Raw genomic sequence first — 21,880 nt, forward strand, 5'->3', positions numbered from 1 at the left:
TTAGAATGTTTAATGTGGAATACGAGTACACTACCGATGCTTTAGCAGGTTTGCTAGGAATGCCTTACAGTGAGGGTGCTATCTGTGAGACGCCCTTAGATGCTGAATGAGCACTTGAAGCATTTACTTTTTGGAATAGATTATCAAATGTGATTGTCACTTCCTTTGAAGGAATTTTGGCTTCTAATATTCATAACCTGGCCATACGTATTTTTAGATACCTTTTGGCATGTATCATATTTGGCCGGGAGAACTCTAATAAAGTAAATGCTCGTGAGTTGCTGTTTTTACAGGGTTGCCTCACTAATCGCAGGATAAATCTTGTTCCTTTTATGTTGGCCCATATGTCTACCATTCCTAAAAAGGGGGGAACCATCTCTTTCGGTGGTTTGATTACTTCCATTGCTAGAGCGTTAAATCTCAACGCTGAGTTAGCCACCTTGGAACCACTCCCTCACCGCACCATTAACTTGAAGTTTTTGAAAGATATGGAATTATGCAAGGTGCGGCGAGCAGGTGGTTTTCACCTCATGATACATGGTGCAACTATACCCAGTGTTGTTTTACCTTGCTCCCAGCGTACAGATGTGCGACATGCAAGGAACTGGACGTATGATCTTGATGTTCCACCCTTTACCGGTCATTTGCCACCTAACGTCCCTATGGACGATGAGCAAGGGACCGATGATGAGTATGACCGGCGTGACCAGTCACCTGCTCATGATATTCCTACTGCATCACCTACACACACTGCACCTTCTTCCTCTAACCATTTTGCAGGTACTACTCCCGGTTTTTACATCACCGAGGAGATGTGGCGCGAGCACCTGGCTCATGAGGAAAGGCGTGACACCCTTCGGAATATCATAAACCAACAACTGACGGATAATATGAGTTTTATGGTAGCTTCCCAGAAGGGTAGTGAGCAAGCACATCGGACTATCACTAAGTCCTTACTTGCGATCACTAATGAGCAGCATCGCCAGCGACAGGCTAATGAGCGTCACTTCGCTCTTATCGAGGCCACCCAAGGATCTCTCTTAGGTCGCTCTCAGCAGCTGCAGGAAGGACTTAGTACTTGTAGTAGACGTCATCGACCCAGGTATCTTGACCAGGGTGGTGACGGTACCGGTGATCACCCATAGTCCTCTCACTCACTCTTCCAGGTTACTCCTGCCCTATCTCATATCGAAACATTAAGGACAAGGTTCGATTTAAGTGTGGGAGGAGATTTTTATCGCTTTTTATCGCTTTCCTTTATTTTTATCGCTTTTTATCGCTTTCCTTTATTTTTAGTATGTTTTATGTGTTTTAGTTGTTTGCTTTTCCTTTCAATAAAATAACATGTGTCTGACGAGTCATCTGTGTAGTGTATCCGTATTTCTCCCATTTCTTTAACCTTACCAAAAAAATTGAACAAAGAAAACAGTGCATCTTGAATATTCAGGCTATAGGAAAGGTTTATGACGGGATGTAAAAGACTTGGGAAAACTTTTTCTAAAATCGGTATTGTCTTAACACCTTAGGCTTCATGATTATAAGAGTCGATCCTGATACCCCATATGATGTGGCCCCAATTTTTGTTCCAAATAAGTCCTTAAGTAGTTTATCCTTGCAGTCAGCTCTGACTTAAGCATGCTCTAAGTAGGGGACCGATGAAAATAAGTGAATGATCACAAAAATTCCTGCTTTGCTCTCAAATCGTATGAAAATCCGGGCTAGGTGACTCTCACACGGTCATTTAACCCAGCAAAATAAAGACATGCGAAACAAGTAGAAGAAAAATAAAAAAATAATAAGCCTATTTGTTGGTTGGTTTAGAGGTATCTGGTGCTGAACTTGGTAGGGTGGATTACAATCCAATCCCCCACAACTGTAAATTGGGTTAAATAAAGGGGTTACACTAACTTATGTACCAGAGCCCCATGCTTAAGATCATAATCACTAACCAGTCACTTTACTATGAGTATGTACGGATAACAGGTTTAATGTGATTGCACCTGAATGAAAAGGACTTTAAGAAAACGAAAAGAAGGCCTAGGTATGGTGGGGTAATGTGGATTGATTTGTATAGGAATGAAGCCTACGGCCGCATTTGCGGGAAGTGTCACTACAATATCCTTAGTTTGATTCGTTAGTACCTATCGATACATTCCTTGAATGAACTTATAAGTCTTTTTGCCTTGAATTAACTCTAGTTGGTACTGTTTTTCTTGCATAAACTATAAAGAGTTTTGCTTGAGGACAAGCAAAGGTTTAACTGTGGGAGAATTTGATCACACTGAATTACACCGTGTTTTTGACTCGGATTTCACATGTTTATTAGGACTTTATTATCATTTTGTTTGTATTATGCCCTCTTTTATGTTGTTTTCAGATATTTAACTCTTTCGGACCCTTTTAGAAGAAACGAAGCAAAAAGACCTAAAATTAGGGTTTTTCGGCGAATATTGTACACATGGTGTTGCACATGGCGGCCGCTATAGGAGAAGCCATGACTCATCAACCCTCAACCAGGAGGTAACCTCCACGTTTCCATGATCTTTCCCATTTACACACATGGCGGGCGCCATGAAGGGATGGCGGGCGCCACCTTTGGAAATCACGTTCCCACTAAGGAGAAGTTGGAGGGCACCATGGTCTTTGCAAGTTGCTGAAATCCTCTATAAATAGTTCGTTCCATTTCATTTTCAAATCATCCAACTTAGTTTACAACACTAAGCCTATATTTATCATTTGTAAAAGCGGTAATCCGTCACATCGGGGGGTTATCGCACCTTAGTGAGATCGAGTTGGGTCACTTCGAGTTGCTGTCGTCTTTATCTTCAGAGTCAGAGGTTTATTTTTCTTGTACCAGATTTAAAGCCCTCCGTTTGGAGCAGGTTCTTATTTATCGTTTTTATTTATTTATTTACTTGTCTCATTTTATTTTATTTATTTTCCGTCTTGCTTTACTTTATTTATTTTTTGTCTACGCTTTATTTTATTTATTTTTTGTCTACGCTTTACTTTATTTACTTTTTGTCTACGCTTTATTTTATTTACTTTCTGTCTATGCTTTACTTTATTTACTTTCTGTCTACGCTTTATTTTTATGTACTTTCTGTCCACGCTTTATTTTTACACGCTTTACTTGTTCCTTACGCCTCACATTCTAAAACAACTTTTCATCATGATCAATATCGTTGTGTTTGTTGGTATTACCATGTCTGGATAAATCTTTTAAAGGTTAGAATGTAAGGATCGCGGTTAAAGAGATGTTTCATATATTGAATCTGTAGAAATACTTTAAAGGCCGTTTTGATTTTTAACTTAAGTTTTCTGAAACAAACTTGGTTAGTTTTAACTATTCAAGGAGTGCGAAAGCACCCTGGTTTAGTTAACTAGGGATTTTTATCACTTTAAGGAAAAACTATTTTTGAAACTATTTTCGGACGCGTTGATAGATTTAAAATCAGGAAACTCCTTGGGTAAATCTTTCCAAATCAAAATCACTTTTCAACTAAGTTTATGAGTCTTATTTCTTAAAAATAAGTTTACTACTTTAGCATGCTACGCACCTTTTATAGGTGACAATAAAAGGCCTTAATTTAAGGGTGAACTCGGTTCTGAATATGCGAAAGCGACAGTTCCTGTTAAATGGATTCTTTTCAAGAGTAGAAAATATTGCCTCATAAGTAGTTCTATTTAGACAATCGAAACATCGCTTAACTGACATGATATACATTCAAACATGTCTTTATCTGCACTGCATTTATTATTTACTGTTATTTTGCAAACCCAATATCTCTTTTATACTGCCTTAGATAAACATCATAATGATGGTAATCGATAGATTGACGATTTGGTCTCTATGGGATCGATATTCTTTTATATTACTTTGACGTGATTCGTGCACTTGCGAATTCACTCGATCAGAGCTCTTCTACAGTCTCTTCTTCCAAAGTCGGGTTCTTATGGAGTAGCTTTGGGTAGTGTCCATTGACCTTGAAATTTTGATTAGTGCCTTTGCCTTGTATTCCAGGATCAAAGAAGAATCTTCGATAAGTAAAAGTGTTGAATGGGCACATGAAAGTGATCTCTTTTTTCACAATATCAAAAATCAAAGGATTACAAGGCTGCCTCACTACTTTTATTTCATCTTTAAGTAAGATCCTATGCATATATATATATATGGATGGGCTAACATCACGAGTGTCAACCAAGGTCCATCCAATTCTCTTCTTATGTTTCTGCTTAAGTTGAAGCTTTGATGAATAATATGAATCCTCGGGAAGTGGTTTAGGCTCTACAGAATATGGTTATTCAATGAATGGTATGTTTCGGGCAACCGGAATGTCAAGAGCTTCAGCTACATAAATAACTTCATTTACACTATCACCCTGCAAGGCAGCATCAATCTCAGAACAAACAGCACAAAGGTTAGTGTTAGTACAATCATCACATGAGTAAATATCATCAAAACCAGATAAAGTTGGAAAATCAGCTGAAAACAAATCAGAATAAGCTTCATCAACAACTTCAGAAAGCAACTCTATCTGAAAAACAGAATGCTCTTCCTTGTCAATCTTCTTATTTTTCAGTACTCCTTGTGGGAAAGGGATTGGTGATACATACTTTTTTTCAACTTCAACAACAATAGAAGGTTCAAGTTTATTTTCAGGTGTTATACTAATAATTTTTTTATTTTTTTCTTGGGATGGTTTGTAACTTTTTCGGATCTCAAGAAAATTTCACTCACATTGGGGACTTTTAGATTCACTACTGTTTGGGCAGGTAGTTGGTTCGATCCTTGAGCTTGCTGTATGACATTCATTGAAGTGGCAAGTTGTCCAATTTATGTTTGCAAAGTCTTAATACTAGAATCTATTCGCTGCTGAAATTGGAGATTATTTATAACCATTTTCTTGACAATTTCCTCTAGTGAAGGTTCAAAAGGTGAAGAGGTGGTTACTTGTGGAGGGTTATATTGTGGTGGTGGTGGAAGGGGTAACATCAATTATTTCACTAAAGACGTAAGTTCATCAATTATGGTTTCTAGAACCTTGTTGGAAGAAGAAACATGAATCTCATTCACACCTTTTGCTTGGACCACAAAATTATCCCTTGTTGTGAACTGTTGGGAGTTAAGTGACATGTTCCCAATCAAGGATTTGGCAGCAACAGAATATTCAATACACAAAGCATTATAATCAACATCAGGGACAACAAGTTCTCTCAGAATTCTTTGGTCAGCCATGTTAAACTCAATGGAAAAAAAGTCAACAAACAATGAGAAAACACAAAACTAATTCAGCAATACAGCAACAAAATAGGAAAATACCGACAATGTCCCTATTAAGTAAAAACAATTGAAATACGAAAAAAAAATTAAAATAAAATACAAAAAATACAAAAAGACGAAAATTAATCTAATAACGTCAATTAATAATTTTGAGAATTTTTTCGGAATTTTCTGAAACAACCAAAACAAAAAATAAATCATTAAAAAAAAGAAAAATAAGGAAATTCGATTTTTTAGGGAGGCATCTACTATTTAGTTTTTAAATAGAGACTTTTGATTCTTAATTTTTTCCTAGTTAATCGACCAAGAATCAAAATAATTTAAGACAATTTTCTTTAAAAAAAAACATATTTTTTTACCCTAAAACGCAAAAAGACCAGAACACAAGAAAGTTAAGGCAAAAAAAGTCAAAACACAACACATAAACCTATAATAATGATTAGACTATAATAATGGTTAAAACTACAAGAGTCCCCGGCAACGGCGCCAATTTGATCCGATGTCACACACGAGTCAAAAACGAGTAATAAAAGTGTAGTAAAATGGAAGCGACACTCGGATTTCATATCACAATGACTCTTGAATGTTATAACCAAACGAATGGAAAGAAGGGGTTTTTTAAGGTTCAAAACTTAAATCGAAGATGATTAAAGGTAAAAGCAAAATTGATAAATAAGCTAATCTACTGTATCGGTTTCCGACTTATCATTGATTCTTATAATTTCAATTCCCTAGCGGATTCAATCCCATTTGATTACAATACCCACTGACAAGTGCAAATTGGTATTATATGATGTATGTTCCTAATTTCCGAATTAAGCAAATGGATTTAAGCAGACGCGAATTAAGCAAACGCGACTTAATCAAACACGATAACGAAAAAGCTACGCCAACGTGATTATAGTTAAGGATCATACAAACAATCAAATTTAATCAACTATATCCTATAAGAAACAATCGAATTAAGCAAACGAAAGTAATCGAATTAAGCAAACGAGTTTATAGGAAGAATTGAAAAAGAAAAAAAAATTGAAATTAATAAAAACCGCAAAGTGGAATTCAAATACAATAGATCAACTCTTTGGGAATTAGCTCTCCATGAAATCTTCTAAGCAATATTGTCTCATTAAAATTCAGAATTCAGATTTCTATAGTAGTAAAAGACCTAATATAATAAAAGGTAAATTTGGGCCCTTATAGGATACGACCCGAAAATTACAAAAACTGACTCAAACTAACTATTTTAATTAAGTCTGGAACTTCAACAAAATTATTCGACCCTCCTTCACTTATAATCAGCTTTTGACTTCAACATGAAACTTTTAGCTCATCCTCTCATCTTTCCAACGCATATTAGAACGCGTCAATCTGATCCTTGTAGCTCAAGTTATGATCTGTATAGTAACAAGGTATGAAATAACTATTTATGCTGAAAATAAAGTACGAAAATAAAATAAAACCAAAAATAAACTTAAATATAAAAATACACTAAAATAGTAAAAATAATAGAATAAACTATAGAGTTTCCTAAGCACAATAGTAGAAGAAGATGCATCAAAATGCACTGATCACTAGGGCAGTTGGTGCAGATACCCAGTATATTGGGGCAGAGGCAGGCTAGGCAGGTACGAGTTCTCTCCATGTTTCGGACATAATCCAGAAGTGTTACAACAGTTGTTCAGCTTGACATAGGTGTCAGAGAATCGTGTCTGGATAACCATTATCCTATCCCAAAATTCCCACCGCCCTTTATATGAGCATTTGGCTTAACTATTGCATAAACCATTATCATGCATAAATCATGTCGTTTCACTCATGCATGTCATTTATAAAGCATAACATGACACCGTTCAAACAAGAAAAGCTAAAAATCTGGTTTTCTATCAACTAATCCAGGGCCTAACCTCTGTCTGACAAACTACAAAGTTCTCACCATATTACTTTCGTCCTCAACGGGAAAAAATTTGGATACGTAGTATTCAATCCTCTTCAACCTTGAATACTTGAAAAGCTTCCGCAATTCTTGTATTCAGGTCCAAGAAGATTAAATAGGGGCAGCTGTTGTACCCCAAAATTTGCCCTCCCTGATCCATCTTTTCATTCAATCTTTAACTAGAGAATAATCTCACATGTCTTCATGCCTCATGCATAGGCTCAATCATGCATCCATAATCCACTGCATTTTGCCGTATCCATCTTGGTCCTAAGTTTTCAATTGGATTTCTAACTTCACCTTGAATAGAGTTAATCCTAATTTCTAATTGATCTTAGAATATTGGGATTAATTTCCTTAGAGTTAACTCTGATTTCTAATTGATTTTAGAATAATTTCTAATTGATCTTAGAATATTGGAATTAATTTTCTTAGAGTTAATTCTAATTTCTAATTGATTTTAGAACAGTGGGATTAATTTTTCTAGAATTAATTCTAGTTGTTGTTTGATTTTGGCATATTGGAATCAATTTCCTTTGAATCAATTATCACTTCTCTCGAGTCTTGGAATGTTTGAATTAATTCTAATCCTAACTGGGTTTGGATTCTTGAATTTGGTTTCAATTATACTTAGTCCTATTGGACCTTGAGATCTTGAGACTTATTGAGCCTTGGGGTTGATTTTAGCTTAAAGGCCCAAAGATATTTCACTACCATACCCATCTGGCTTTGGCCCATCTTTCATAGTTGGCTTGATGAGAATATGTAAAGAATCGTTCCAATGACCACAACCCCTTTCCACCTATCCAAACGTCCCATTCAAAATTGTCAACACTCGAAAAACACTTAACGTTCACTTTTCGCACTAGTTACTGCCAATTCCATTCTAATTCTAAATACAGTTGCATTTGAATTACATAAATACATAAACCATGCATTTCCAACCAAAATCAAATACATTTACATTAAACCATGTTTCAATTACATTAAGTCATACAAAAAAAATTCAATCCAAATGAAACCGTTTCAATTTCGAAACCTTGCATCCAATTCCACCGAGACCTAAACCTTGATCTTTCTTCCATTTTACTCAAAAGCGGAATCCAAAATTTGGGGGCTTTACAAAAGAGGGGACATGTTGAATTTAAGCTATAACAAAGCTATCCTGCAGAAACTTTATCGCACTATGATTCGCGACATAACTTGCAACAAACATGGCCACAGCAAGCGAACCAAATCCATAACCTGCAAAACCATTCACGTATGCAAAGTTAAAACCTCATAAATATTCCTGAAATTCTTTCATAATTTCACAAAACCAAGAGAATTTCTAAGAGCTACTCGCCTCGACTCAATCCAAGTAACGCAGTCCCACAAAGGCTTCTGTTTCCAACGACTAGCCAAAAGCATAAACCCTGCAGCGACAAAAGCACGAGGGATTCGTGATGCACGTATACTCTGTGGCGGGGTATTCATTACCATTAGAGATATTGACTAAATCCAAGGTAAATCATACAAGTCGAGTCGCCGCCGCACTTCTATTTATCCAAAGGAATGGTTAGAAAGCGAACAAAAACCTAAAAGTTTTAACAAAAACTAGTAAAAGAGAAACAGAGATTTGGGTAAGGGGGTTGGTTATGTAATGGGAAGGTGTTAGGCACCCAAAACATCCTAGGTACTCCTAGGGAGCCCTTTTCACACTTGTTGTAAAGGTTGTTGTGGTCTCTTCCCTCCTCGGGGAGATCAGAGTCACAAAAACTCAAATTGTTACAAGCAGTAATGTTTGCAACAATGCTATCGAATTGTTCTATCGTGACATCGTGATCCACATATGCCACATCCAAAACCTTCTGCAGAGCCTCTCGGTGTGGTTCTGAATTCAAAAGCAATGATAACACCGATATTTTGGATGGCGTTTGTAGAAGCTGGTCTACAACATTGTACTCGCTCCTTTTGATGAGTTTCAATATCTCATCGCAGTCTTCTTTCATATTGCCGCTTGGGCCAACAGAAGCAGGAGTTCTTGATGTAGAGGAGGGCTTAACAACAAGTGCCGGATTCGGAGTGCTCACAGCATTCCCAATCAGGCGCTCAATAGAATCAGCATCAACACGAGCATCAATTTGAGGCTTAGGCGGTGTTGAAAATACACGACCACTGCGGGTCAAACCACTAACATCCGCAATGTTGACAACAGAGGAAAATGGCAAGGACACCTCTTTCCCATTTTCTACCGTGACAGCGTTGTAGCGATAGGGAATCGCCTTTTCAGAAGAGTATGGTACTGGTCCGGCTGGCTTGATGGTTAATGCGGGAGAAACCTTCTGCTTGCTACCATCATACTTGATGATAACAGGTTCGGGGATCCGGAATACTGGAGAAATTACGTTGACCTCGTCAGCATCTTCGTCAACATTTCTGTTTTGAAGGATCTCAATAACTCCTTCATCCAGCATTTCTTGAATATCTTTGCGCACCTGGAGACAACCTCTTTGATTGACAGAACAGACTCGGCATCTATCATGGTCATGCTCATAATGACTATAATCACATAGCAAACGATGCATCTCGACCAGAGATTTTCGAATATGATTGACATATTTGACTTTGTACTTGCCAGGGCAACCCTGGACCATATTGACAGATTTCCCATGCTCGGGTAATGGGTTCTTCTTCACGTTAGGACCTACGTCCTCAAAACACAAAATGCCACACCTCACAAGGTCTTGAACCTTGGTCTTCAAAGGGTAACAATTCTCCACGTCATGGCCGGGAGCACCAGAATGGTAAACACAATGTAATTCAGGCTTATACCACCACTGGGGGTTAGTAGGTATAGCCGGTGGGTCTCGCGGAGTAATCAACTTCCTCTCTATCAAAGAGGGATATAACTCTGCATAGGTCATCGGAATAGGATTGAAGGTGACCCTTTTCCTCTCGCAACTTGTACTGGTTTGATTACTGTTTCGAGGCTGGTAGGCCTGCTGTTGCGGACGGTGCTGTTGTTGTTGATATTACGGATGTGGTTGCTGATTGGTGTTATGTTGCTGGTACTGTTGATTATCTCTGAAGACGGGTGATATGTGAGCCACCTGGTGCTGGTTACCGGCGGGACGCACGGTCTTCCTCCTCACAGAGGGTCTTCTTGGTTTCATATGGAAGGTCACAGCATGTGCCTCTCCATCTTTCTTCTTTGCAAACGCCCCATAACATTTGGCAGAAGAGCCTTCTTCCCTGGTCAGACATCCTTCTCTAACCCCTTCTTCTAGACGCATCCCCATATTCACCATCTCGGTGAAGTCAGAAGGAGCACTAGCGATCATCCGCTCATAATAAAAGGAACTTAAGGTCTTCAAAAAGATCTTAGTCATCTCTTTCTCTTCTAGCGGAGGCACAATCTGTGTTGTCAACTCTTGCCACCTCTGGGCGTACTCTTTAAATGTTTCCTTGTCCTTTCTGGGACATGGCTCTCAATTGATCCCTATCGGGAGCCATATCTACATTGTACTTGTATTTTTTGACGAAGGCCTCACCAAGATCGTTGAAGGATCGAATGTTCGCACTGTCTAGACCCATATACCAACGCAGAGCGGCACCGGACAGACTGTCCTGAAAGTAGTGGATGAGTAATTGGTCATTGTCGGTCTGAGTCGACATTTTCCTGGCATACATGACCAGGTGGCTGAGAGGGCAGGTGTTTCCCTTGTATTTTTCAAAGTCAAGGACCTTGAATTTCACAGGGATCTTCACATTAGGAACCAAGCAGAGTTCGGCAGCAGACTTGCCGAAAAGATCCTTTCCTCTGAGAGTTTTCAATTCCTTGCGAAGCTCAAGAAATTGATCGTTCATAGCATCCATCTTCTCATAGACATCTGGGCCCTCAGACGGCTCAGAATGATAGATGGTTTCGTCTACTCTAGGCAAAGTATGCACGACAGGAGGAGGAACAACAAGGATCGGGCTAGATGCCGGCATAGAAGCAAAGGTGGGAGCAGGACCCTCAGGCATGAAATTGGGAGGCATCCCCCACGGGAATCCGGCTGGCATGGCCATTGGAGCAAAGTGTGCACTGGCTACAAGCACAGTCGAGGAGACAATCTCAGAGATGACTGTCCTCTGGGGAGGAGTTGAAGGTGTCGGAGAAGACTGGCTCTGAGCAGCCATGAATGATTCCATCAAGGCACTTAATCTGGCCATTTCCTCTTTCAGCTCGCGGTTCTCTTGTACCAACTGATCCATCAGTCTTGAAATGTTGGCTCTGGTGTAGTACCGGCGAGTCAGCTTGTCTTCAAAATAAATGAAGAACACAGAGTTAGACCACAGGACAAGGAGCCGGGAACAAAACCTGCTTATGCACATGATGCATGTAATGCTTGTGCACATGATTTATTTTCATTTCAAAGGAACTTTTAGGGTTCTATTTGCAAATTTTGGAAATATTAAACACTTTCATATGGAGACATAATATCTGGGAAACCTTTTATACAAAAGAAGTACAGCATTGGTAACCATATACAAGAGAAAAGGAAAATAATCATCCTATGGATCCCTAGAAACAATCATCTAAAGCTCGGGACACAGGAAGATAGGATGCATGAAGTCTCTTCACCTCCCTCTCGTAGGCTGCCTCCATATCTGCCTTCTCCTTGGCGAGTCGGTCGTACTTCCTTTTCCAAAACCTGGAAGACTGAGGAAGTAGAGAAGTCCATGCATCATCAGGATCATCAATAACCTAATGTTCGAGGAACTCTATCAAAGCATACTTCTCCTTGATTTGCTGAAGCAACTCTTCTCGTTCACGGATCCAAGCACGTGATCGGTCTTCGTCTCTCAACTCCTCTACTCCTTGGTCAGGGAGGGTTGAAGGCCCAGCCATAACCAAAGGTGTAGGTCTTGGATACTCGTAAGGCTTGAGATACTCAGACGTTCTCTTCCTAACCCAAGCAGTGTAAGGCTCCATAGCAACACAATTCTTAGGACCCAACTCTTTCCTTCCTTTCCTATGAATCTTGCGCCAAGCGCGGACCATTCTGCCCTTCAAGTTTTGGGGATCTTTACCCTCCTGAAAGAACACACCCTCTAACAGAATGTTATTGGGTTTATCCTTTAGGGGGAACCCAAGCTGACGACGTGCCAAAACAGGGTTGTAGTTAATCCCACCACATGTACCAAGAAGAGGTACATTGGAGAATTCACCACAAGAGTCGATAATCTGCACACCATCATATATACGGTTGTACCAAGAGATATCATCATTAGTGAGAGACATAAGTCTCGTGGACCACCGTAGACATCCCTTGTTCTCCTTGAAGGAGACCGTCTGCGGTAACTGAGAAATAAACCACTTATACAACAGAGGCAAACAGCACACAATGGCACCACCACCCTTTGCATTCCTCATATGCAAAGAAAAATAAGTGTCACCCAACAGAGTCGGAACGGGATTAAGAGTGGAGAAAATCCTAATAGCGTTCATATCCACAAACTTGTCGATGTTGGGGAATAACACTAACCCATAGATGAGAAGTACAAATATGGCTTCAAAGGCATCCTCACTCATGGCCTTCCCATACATAACGGTTGAACAAGGAGGAACTCAGAAGGGAGACCTTGAATTCCACCTTTGGTAGTCATATGAGCACCAACCAGAGATTCATCTATATGCAACATGTCAGCTATCTCTTGAGAAGTAGGAACACTCTCTAAGCCACTGAACGGCAACTGGTCTAGAATCGGTATACCCACAAGATAGGCATACTCCTCAAGTGTAGGTAAAAGCTGGAAGTCTGGAAACATGAAGCAACGGTACAAGGGATCATAAAACTGCACCAATACACTCATCAATCCTTCGTCCACCTGAGTAGTCAGAAGAGGAAGAAGCTTCCCAAAACGAGCCTTGAAACCCAAGGGATCTAGTACGTAGGATGTCAACTTCCTTAACTCTTTCAAATCTGGTTGTCTGAAACTGTACTTCTTTGTATTCCTTCTTTGTTTTTCCATGTCTGAAAATTTTGCAAATAAACCCCTTAAGTTCCTTGAAAATTTTCTTCATTATTGATGATATGGATGCAAATGGGTGCATGAATGCATGAATGCAACAATCACACTCAAGGATCAAGCAAAGCACACCAAACAAAGGTCATGGGATGGATCATATCTTCCTTAATATCAATCATCCATTTTGGTGGATTATGGTTTACACCTTATCAACACCCAAGTTCCATTGATATTAAGGACATATGAACGGATCAACCATGAATCAAGGGTTTGTTGCAAGTCACGAGCATGGAGTCTCGGTCAAGAACCACCCAAAGGGAGTGTAGTAGGGTTCAAACCTGCCAAACATGTTCTACAAGGGGTTCCCATAGTCATCATCCCATCTTTTGGATATTATCGGATAAACGACTACTCGAATTCCAAAAATATTCTCAAGAGAGACTCTTATGAGTGTAGTATCGTGTGACAATCGTATCAAATCTTACACTTGAACGACTTTCACACTACATCCTAAGAATAGGTCAAGATGGGCTTGGTAAACTAAGGCCCTTGGCTTCTAAGGTCTATATTGGAAAGAGTAATGTCTAACCACAACTACTTGTGTGACATTATTGATCCCAACATGACCTCCACCAAGTGAATGGACTTTCAAGTCAACTTGCTAAGAAATAACTCCACACAAGTCAACAAGACTACGCCATTCTCCTATCCTAAGTGCACTCGAGTCTGGATATAAAACTCATCTCACAAAGATCACCAAGCACACAAGGAATTAATATTCAAGCAATTCAATCATTACATACAATACAGTAATCCCAAATTGCACAAAAATATGTCACAAATCAATACAATACAACAAGTATGAAAAGTAGGCAAAACCCACTAGGCAAATTTCCCCAGCAGAGTCGCAACTTTTCTGTAGTGAGGTATTCGTTACCATTAGAGATATTGACTAAATCCAAGGTAAATCATACAAGTCGAGTCGCCACCGCACTTCTATTTATCCAAAGGAATGGTTAGAAAGCAAAAAAAAAACCTAAAAGTTTTAACAAAAACTAGTAAAAGAGAAACAGAGATCTGGGTAAGGGGGTTGGTTATGTAATGGGAAGGTGTTAGGCACCCAAAACATCCTAGGTACTCCTAGGGAGCCCTTTTCACACTTGTTGTAAAGGTTGTTGTCTTTTGTGAAAATTTTGTTTGTGCAAACATGATTGAAGAGATGAGAAGAGAATATACAAGTTTATTTATATTTTTGTGTTTGGATGGATAAACCCATTGCCTACGTACCATCTAAAAAAAGATTAGGATCAAAACCTCATAGTTCGGGGTAAAAATCTCAAAACAAGTTGGTGAATTGATTGGTCCAAAAGCCTTAAGGTCTTTTGTTATCAAAGGGAGAAAACTCAACCTAAAACCACAAATCCACCACGTGAGGATAGCTTCAACATGCTAGTGAGGGGTTAACCCTATAATAAGCATGGAAGACTCATTGTCCATCACTAAGGATATAGGTGAGTATTACATCTACCACAAAGATAACTCAAACCTAATAGCTAAAGGTTATGAAAAAAAATTGATTAAAGAAGTGGCCATTGGAACCACAAAAAGACATTTTGATGGGTTATATTTACCAATTAGAAGTGTATACAAAATGGTCAAAGTTGACTTAAAGATTCAATTCAAAATAAGTGTTATGAAAAGAGAGTTTGAAAATCAAAAGCATAAGGCTTAGGTTTCTAATGTTTGAAAACAAATGTTAAGTGTTTGCACAAAAGTCTTGGCTTGGGTTAGAGTGGAGGGAAGAAGAAGAAGGGCTAAGTCCTAAGTAAAGCAAAAAGGTAAGGGATAAAGAAACAAAACCACAATGGAGTTCCTCTCTTGAGATCATATTGATGATCCAAGTAGCTCCCATCCTTTGGAATAAGCAAACATACAAAGCATAAACTCAAGCAATCATCAATCAAGGTGAACTTGGAAGAAAACTTCTCAATGCATCTTGGATCTCTCTCTCTTGGGAGCTCATGGTAATGGTTCTTTAATTAAGCTCACGTGGGAACCCCTAACACAAGAACACACACATCAAAGAGTTTTATGAAACAAATCAAGAATGGACAAGAGTGAGTTTAGAGGCTTGGCCCATATTCATCATTAAGATCCTTTTGCTCCAATTTTGCATAGGGAATGTCCTAGAAACTAAGTCCATTTCTCCATTCTTTGCATAGGGAAAAATCCTAAGATCTAAGTCCACTTCTTTGCATTTGGTCCACAACAATCAAAACAAAAACACAAGCACAATAGTATATACACAATTAGGTGCTCAAGTGAGCAAAAGGCAAATGGCATTAACATAAACATGTGCTCAAGTGAGCAAAGAGAAAAGCAAATGGATAATATGTGCAAGAATAGTAAATTGCATAAAAGTAAAGAGCAAAAAGTAAATGTTAATTGTTAATGGTTAGTGTTAGTAATTAGTGTGCCATAAGGCAAATTTAGCGCTATGTTAAGCAATCGTAATTGGACTTATGTAGAAGTCACAACTATCTGAGGCCGGTCAATAATAATGTAAGCAACAACACAAGTTAGAAATCTTGATTAGTGAACCAAGTTCCAACAACTTGCCATGCCAAAAAGGAAAAGAGAATCGATCTTGTATTGGTTTAAGCCTTTTGCATGATTCAGAAAATAACATATCCTTAATGCAAAGCCATTCATTTGATCAATTGATCAAGATGAATTAGATTTGAATCAAGGAAGGTTAAGTCTCCCTAATCAATGCTAACTTATCATCCTTCAACTCATTGATCAAAAAGAGAGAAGAAGAATAAGAAGAAGATGAAGAAAGGATAAGGAAATGGAAAGATAAGAATGCATAAGGTCAAATAAAATGTACCAATCCATGTGTATTGACCAAGTGACATTGAAGGTCAAAGTCAAACAATAAGAAATCAGCAGTGAGATGAAGATTGGAGATCAAATAATAAACAAAATATTTTTGGCATTTTTAATATTAAAATAAACTTGAATTAAAAATAAAAGAAAGGTTAAATTTCAAAATCACTTCAAATCAACCTTGAAAGGTCCAAGTGATTTATCCTAAGTTCAATAAGGTCAAACAAAGTTTGACAAAAAATTTCAGCATTTTTAAGAGTCGGAAACTATTTTTAATCAATTAAAAATGAATAAAAATAACCTAATTGAACTAAAATCTCAAATAAATCTCAAATCAATTAAAAAATTGATGAGAATATTTTTCATAGATCCATCATCATTCAAATAGGTTAGGAAAATATTTTTGTATTTTTTGAATATCAAAAATATTTAAAATAAATTAAAAATAACCAGAAAAAAGAAAATTCACAAAAAATATCAAATGATGAAATAAAGAATATTAAAAATCAAAATTAGAAACTAGAAATTATTTGGAGAAGAATGCAATTGGTCCCATAATTTTTGGACCAATAATAAAAGAGATATGAATTTTTGAAAATTATTAGAATAAAAGAAATTAAATCAGAAAATTGGAAATTCAAAAAAACCAGGAGCGTCAGATCTGAGCTCATTAATTGAGCTGGCAGATCATGCGCTCCAGATGCGCGCTTCCACCATAAGTTCAAGTCCACGCGCAACATATTGAATAAATGAAAGTCATAACAAGCGAGGGCCAGGATTAGATCTGGAAAACTCAATCCAACGATCCACATTCAAACTGGCAATGGGACGGCCACCGGAGCCACCTTCTTCTCCGGTGAGCTTGTGTTTTCTGGCCAAAATTGCAGACAACCAAATCTTAACCAAAATACGCGATCTATACATCTTTGGAAAGCTAGGATGATGTACATCATCCCTGTGCCACTCAATTCCACTCTAGATCTCTATATTGAGAGAAATCAGAGATGGAAGTTCTGTGGTGTTCATCATGAACTTGTTAGATTTTGAAAATTGAATGCACAACAATGATGCCTCTATGGAGAGGACTTCAGCCAACATAATATCCAATCAAATAGATCAATACATAATGAGTTTCAAAGAAAAAACCAGTTGCATAACAACCTTGGTTTCTGGAAACTTGAGCTCGATTCCTTGTTTTCTTTTCCAAAACAGAAGATCAATGAGCTGAAGGATGAAGGTTTAGAAGCTTTAGATCCAAGGATTCAACCAGATGTAGTTGAACTTTGGATCTGAAAAATTTGAAGAAAAATTGAAATAGCTTCTTTGGTGAGGTTGGGGAATCACTTCAGCAGGGTTTCAGGCGCCTTTAGGTTCGTTTATGATGGAGGTATGCACCTCTATTTATAGCAAAACCTGATGCAAGCAAGGTGAATTTCGTGTGCATGAAAATTGAAGGCCTCCATGCATGGGCCTGTACAGGCGCATGGAGGGCCCAAAAGCCAATGCAAATGGATACTGAAATGATTTGGAGAAGGTTTGGACGTGTGGTTTGCACTCCAATTGCTTGCATATGAAGTTTCACCATGTTATGCATAATTGAACCAAAAACTTCCCCTCTTCGAAAATACCAATTGCCAAATCCAAACATGATCATGTGAGTAATGGTTGGAAAGGTTTTGATGTAAGGAACAATTATTATGTTGGGAAAAAATCCATTTGAGGTGTGGAAATTGGTGAAATTGAAGTTTAAAGTGCAAGGTGCAAAACATGTAAAGGCAAAGTTTCTAAATGTGGCCAATGTTCAAGCCCTTCTGTTTTGATGATGCAAGCCTCAAATGAAAAAACCTCCAACATCAAAGTTGTAGATCTCTTCAATAAAATCAAAATGGACTTAAATTTTGCATCATTTGGAGTTTTGATGAAAACGTTATGGGCACTTGAAGTTGGACTTTTTTGCCTTTTAATGCATTTGGTCCAAAGTGACCTATAATGTATTGCATTATCAAATGTATTTCCTTTGCGATTTTGACCTTTTGTTCAACATAACATTTGAAGTAGGAATCTTAATCTTTCCAATGCATTTGATCCTACATCAAAATCATGAAAAATGAATGAGTTATGTCCTTGGGAAGTTGACCCAAAATTAGGGTTTCAGTCAAAATGACCTATAATGTATTGGAATGGGAGATGATCTTCCATGCTTCAAATAAATTTTTGATGAACATGAAAGTTGTTAATATTGTTCTTAAGAATAGTTTTGCTTTTGCAATAATCTCCATTTGACCAACACATAAAACGTTAGGCCTCAGTGCATTTCAAAATAGTCAGATGAATTGACTGATCAACTTCTCAAGTCCATGACTCATATCTTGATGAATTTATGATTGAGGACACTCAAATAAGTTCAAATATGCATGAAATTATGAATTAAAGAACTTCCCTTGATTGCATTTGACCATGGGCTGAGGTTGCTTCATGAGCAAGGCATTATGGTGCGCAGATGAATTAGGTTTCCTTTGGGACACAAACCTCAAACCCTTTGACTTGCCTTGATCAAAATGATGAATTGAGATGTTAGGGAGACACATTTGATGGATGAGAGATTTGGGAACCATTACCATGCTTTCTTTCATCTTCATTTGACCATATCTCTGCACAAAGGATCTCCTTGAAGCTCTTGACCTTGTGATTGCTCAAACTACAAACAAAAGATGTTAGTGACATATTTTTGTGCTTTTGGTTAGTAAACAAAATGAGAAAAGCAATGATATACAATTCAAGCATGCCTGGTGATATCAAACCATTCACAAGAGGTCCCACCCAAAGGCAAAGGGAACCAAGATGCTAATGATCCTTGAGGCAATACAAGTGCAATGTTATGATGTCATGAGGGATCTTAGGGACAAAATTGGGGTCTTACATACTCCACAATCAATATTCCAACACCACGAGAAATGTTGAACCAAGCAGTAATGTATACGAACAAGTCCATGACGGAATATTCACATGACAACCATGACCACCAACATGAATGGAAAGGGCAGAATGCGATAAGCCAACACAATGGATATGTTGCAACGAATTAACCAAGCTACGGCATGAGACAATGGTACCATACCTGCACAAACGGGCTGCAGTAATCTCATGACAGCAGAAAATGCTCGGCGGTGCTATAACAAGTGCGTGGAGTCAAGTGAGGTCGTTTGTTTGCTTAAAGCCCTAGTCCATATACATTCAACCTGCAACATGTTCAACAACAACCATGTTTCTTACTAACATTTTCAATTCCAGTTTATAACTGAAAAATTAAAATAAAAATTTCTAACTCAATATGCTAACGCATTTGACATTTTTAAATCATAACAGATGAACCTAACTGTTTTTCAACAAAAATAACAAACTAAACCATGAACCATCCGCACAAACTGCTACCGAAACCACATACCTGCAGAACCAACATAAGTGTGGAATTAACACTGCATCCTTCTTCACTTCGGTTCAAAAACTAGTCGGTGGCATAACAACAAATGAACTTCAATCACTAATGTGCCCTCACCTGCAAAAACACCATAACTCTATTAGCTTTCAACTCTATTTCCAATCCACATCCTAACAAGCCTTTTGCAATACAACATTTCAACCAAACCAGTTCAGGAGTTTCAAACAGGATAAAACACCTCCAGTCATAAACTCACAAACTCACTAACTGATTTAAAATGATTGAAACTAACTCCAACTGTTCTGAAATCAACCAATAACTAAAGGTAAATCATAACAGAATTTCCAGCTGTAACAACCTAACTAACTAATCAATCCTAACCAACTCCAAAAACTAACTGATTTTATTAACCTCTAACTTTTTCCAACAAACCATAATAACCAATCCACAACTAACTGCATAACAGAACCAACTGATTTTCTAACAAAATTCTTCTTCACCCTAACAGCATGACAAAGCCTATAAAAGGAACACACAATGATTCACAATGGATTTTTTTTTCATCATTCTACACCCACCTTTCTCCTCCTTGATCCAATCTTCTCTTCCCTCTAATCTTCTTCTTCACCTGCAACCGTTCTCAAACTTCACACACCATGATTGCCACAACGACCTACAAGTCATGAATCCAAGTTCAGAAGAGAGAAGAGGAAGTGGTTCAAACAAAAGCACACATGAAAGATTAGAAGAAGCGAAAGATTCATACCGATTTTGGTCGCCGCATTGTTGAAACTGATTATGCGAAGGTGGTCTAACCCACCGTAACGAATGAATGAAGAAGCCTGGAAACACTCGCGCACGGTTGTAACGGTGTAGAGCACTACCAGATACCAATATGCACAAAACGAACTCTTTGGCTTTTTCCAGCTTTTCTGCTTATGCGCTGTTGCAACCGCCAATTCTTCGTTCTGAGTCTTCAAGGATGGATTATGAAATTCCTCAAGCCCCTGCAGAGAGTTCCATTCCGCATCATGACCTGTAAGAAAACCAGAAGAAGAAGGAGAGTGTAAAACCAACCGAAAGGAAGTGAATCCAAAAGAGTAAGGAAATCACCGAAAGAAGAAGTCGGGAATGGCCAAGAACGCGTCGAGAAGCGTCTTCTTCGACATCATCATCACAACGTCATTGTTCATCGTCAACAACACCAAACATGGATTCCTTTTATTGGTGACCATGAGCGGATTCGAGTGGTAAGAACGGTGTACCGTGAGTAGGTGGATTCTGTTATTGTTTTCGTGAGAGACAAACGGAGAATCTCAGGGTTACAGTGAAGAGCGTCATGTTCATTCGATGATGAGCTTTGGGAATTTGAGTTAAGCGTGCCGGTTTTCCATGAGAACGATCGACGTGTGATTGAGGAAACTGAATTTTAGGTCGAACTTCTGAACGTGTTCTGGTGAGGTCGCGTTGAGGTTGACGGTAAAATTGGGGGAGGATCAAAGCTAGGTTTTCATGTGTGGATGATCTGAATCATGTGGGTAGAGAGTGGGCCTTTGGCCCAAACGGATGGTGTTCTGGATTCACACCTCCGCACCACTTTGCACCTCCCCGTTTCTGTATCCAAGCGGCCATGACTGGGCCTCCGCGTTGAGCTTTCTGCTTCTATTTTGGGCTTGCGCCACTGATTGGCATAAGGTCCGTTTTCAGCCTTTTTTTGCTGTGTTTTTGTTATCCTTTCAGTTTTGGTTTTTTGGCAAGGACTTTGGGCCTAAGGCCCATTCGATTAATTACTGCTCTCCAAGATTTGGCATTGCACCATCATTTCCAGGTTTGCAACCTCTGGCCCATTCTTGATTAATTGAATTAGGATAATATTAGGTTCCAATTAGAATAATATTATGTTTTAATTTAGGGATTAGAAATATTTTGATTAGTTAGAAAATAATTAGTTGACCCTTATTTTGGTTAACAATTGACTAGGAATTTAATTTTGGGTTTAGAATTTGATTGGTTTTTTAGAATATTTGGTTAAGTAGGATTTAATTAGAAATTCAATCTTGATTTTAGAACATTAGGTTAATGTGATTTTAATTAGGACTTTGATTAAATTTTAATTAGGGATAGTTGGCCTTTGATTGAATTTAGAACAATACAATTTCTCAACTTTAGGTTAGAATCAATTGCAGGTCATGAATAAAATTAGACATATTTTGGTAATTGACCATTTTGCCCTTATGGACTTTATTTTGGTATTTTGTGATAGAATGGCATGATCCCTTTAGGATTAGAATGTGACATAGACTTTAATCACTTCCTTACAATTTTAGGACTTGTAACT

General features: G+C 38.2%; 1 long non-coding RNA gene across 1 annotated transcript; it reads right to left on the reverse strand.

Moving 5' to 3' along the window:
• Positions 1–19,553: 19,553 nt before the first annotated feature.
• LOC127128826 (uncharacterized) lies at positions 19,554–21,009 on the reverse strand. Its single transcript, XR_007806044.1, has 3 exons — positions 20,309–21,009; positions 20,121–20,215; positions 19,554–19,659 (listed from the first exon to the last, which is right to left on the reverse strand). It is a non-coding gene; the product is annotated as an uncharacterized LOC127128826 (long non-coding RNA).
• Positions 21,010–21,880: the final 871 nt, after the last annotated feature.

Source organism: Lathyrus oleraceus, chromosome 3 (assembly GCF_024323335.1).
Source record: "Lathyrus oleraceus cultivar Zhongwan6 chromosome 3, CAAS_Psat_ZW6_1.0, whole genome shotgun sequence".
Lineage (NCBI taxonomy): Eukaryota > Viridiplantae > Streptophyta > Magnoliopsida > Fabales > Fabaceae > Lathyrus > Lathyrus oleraceus.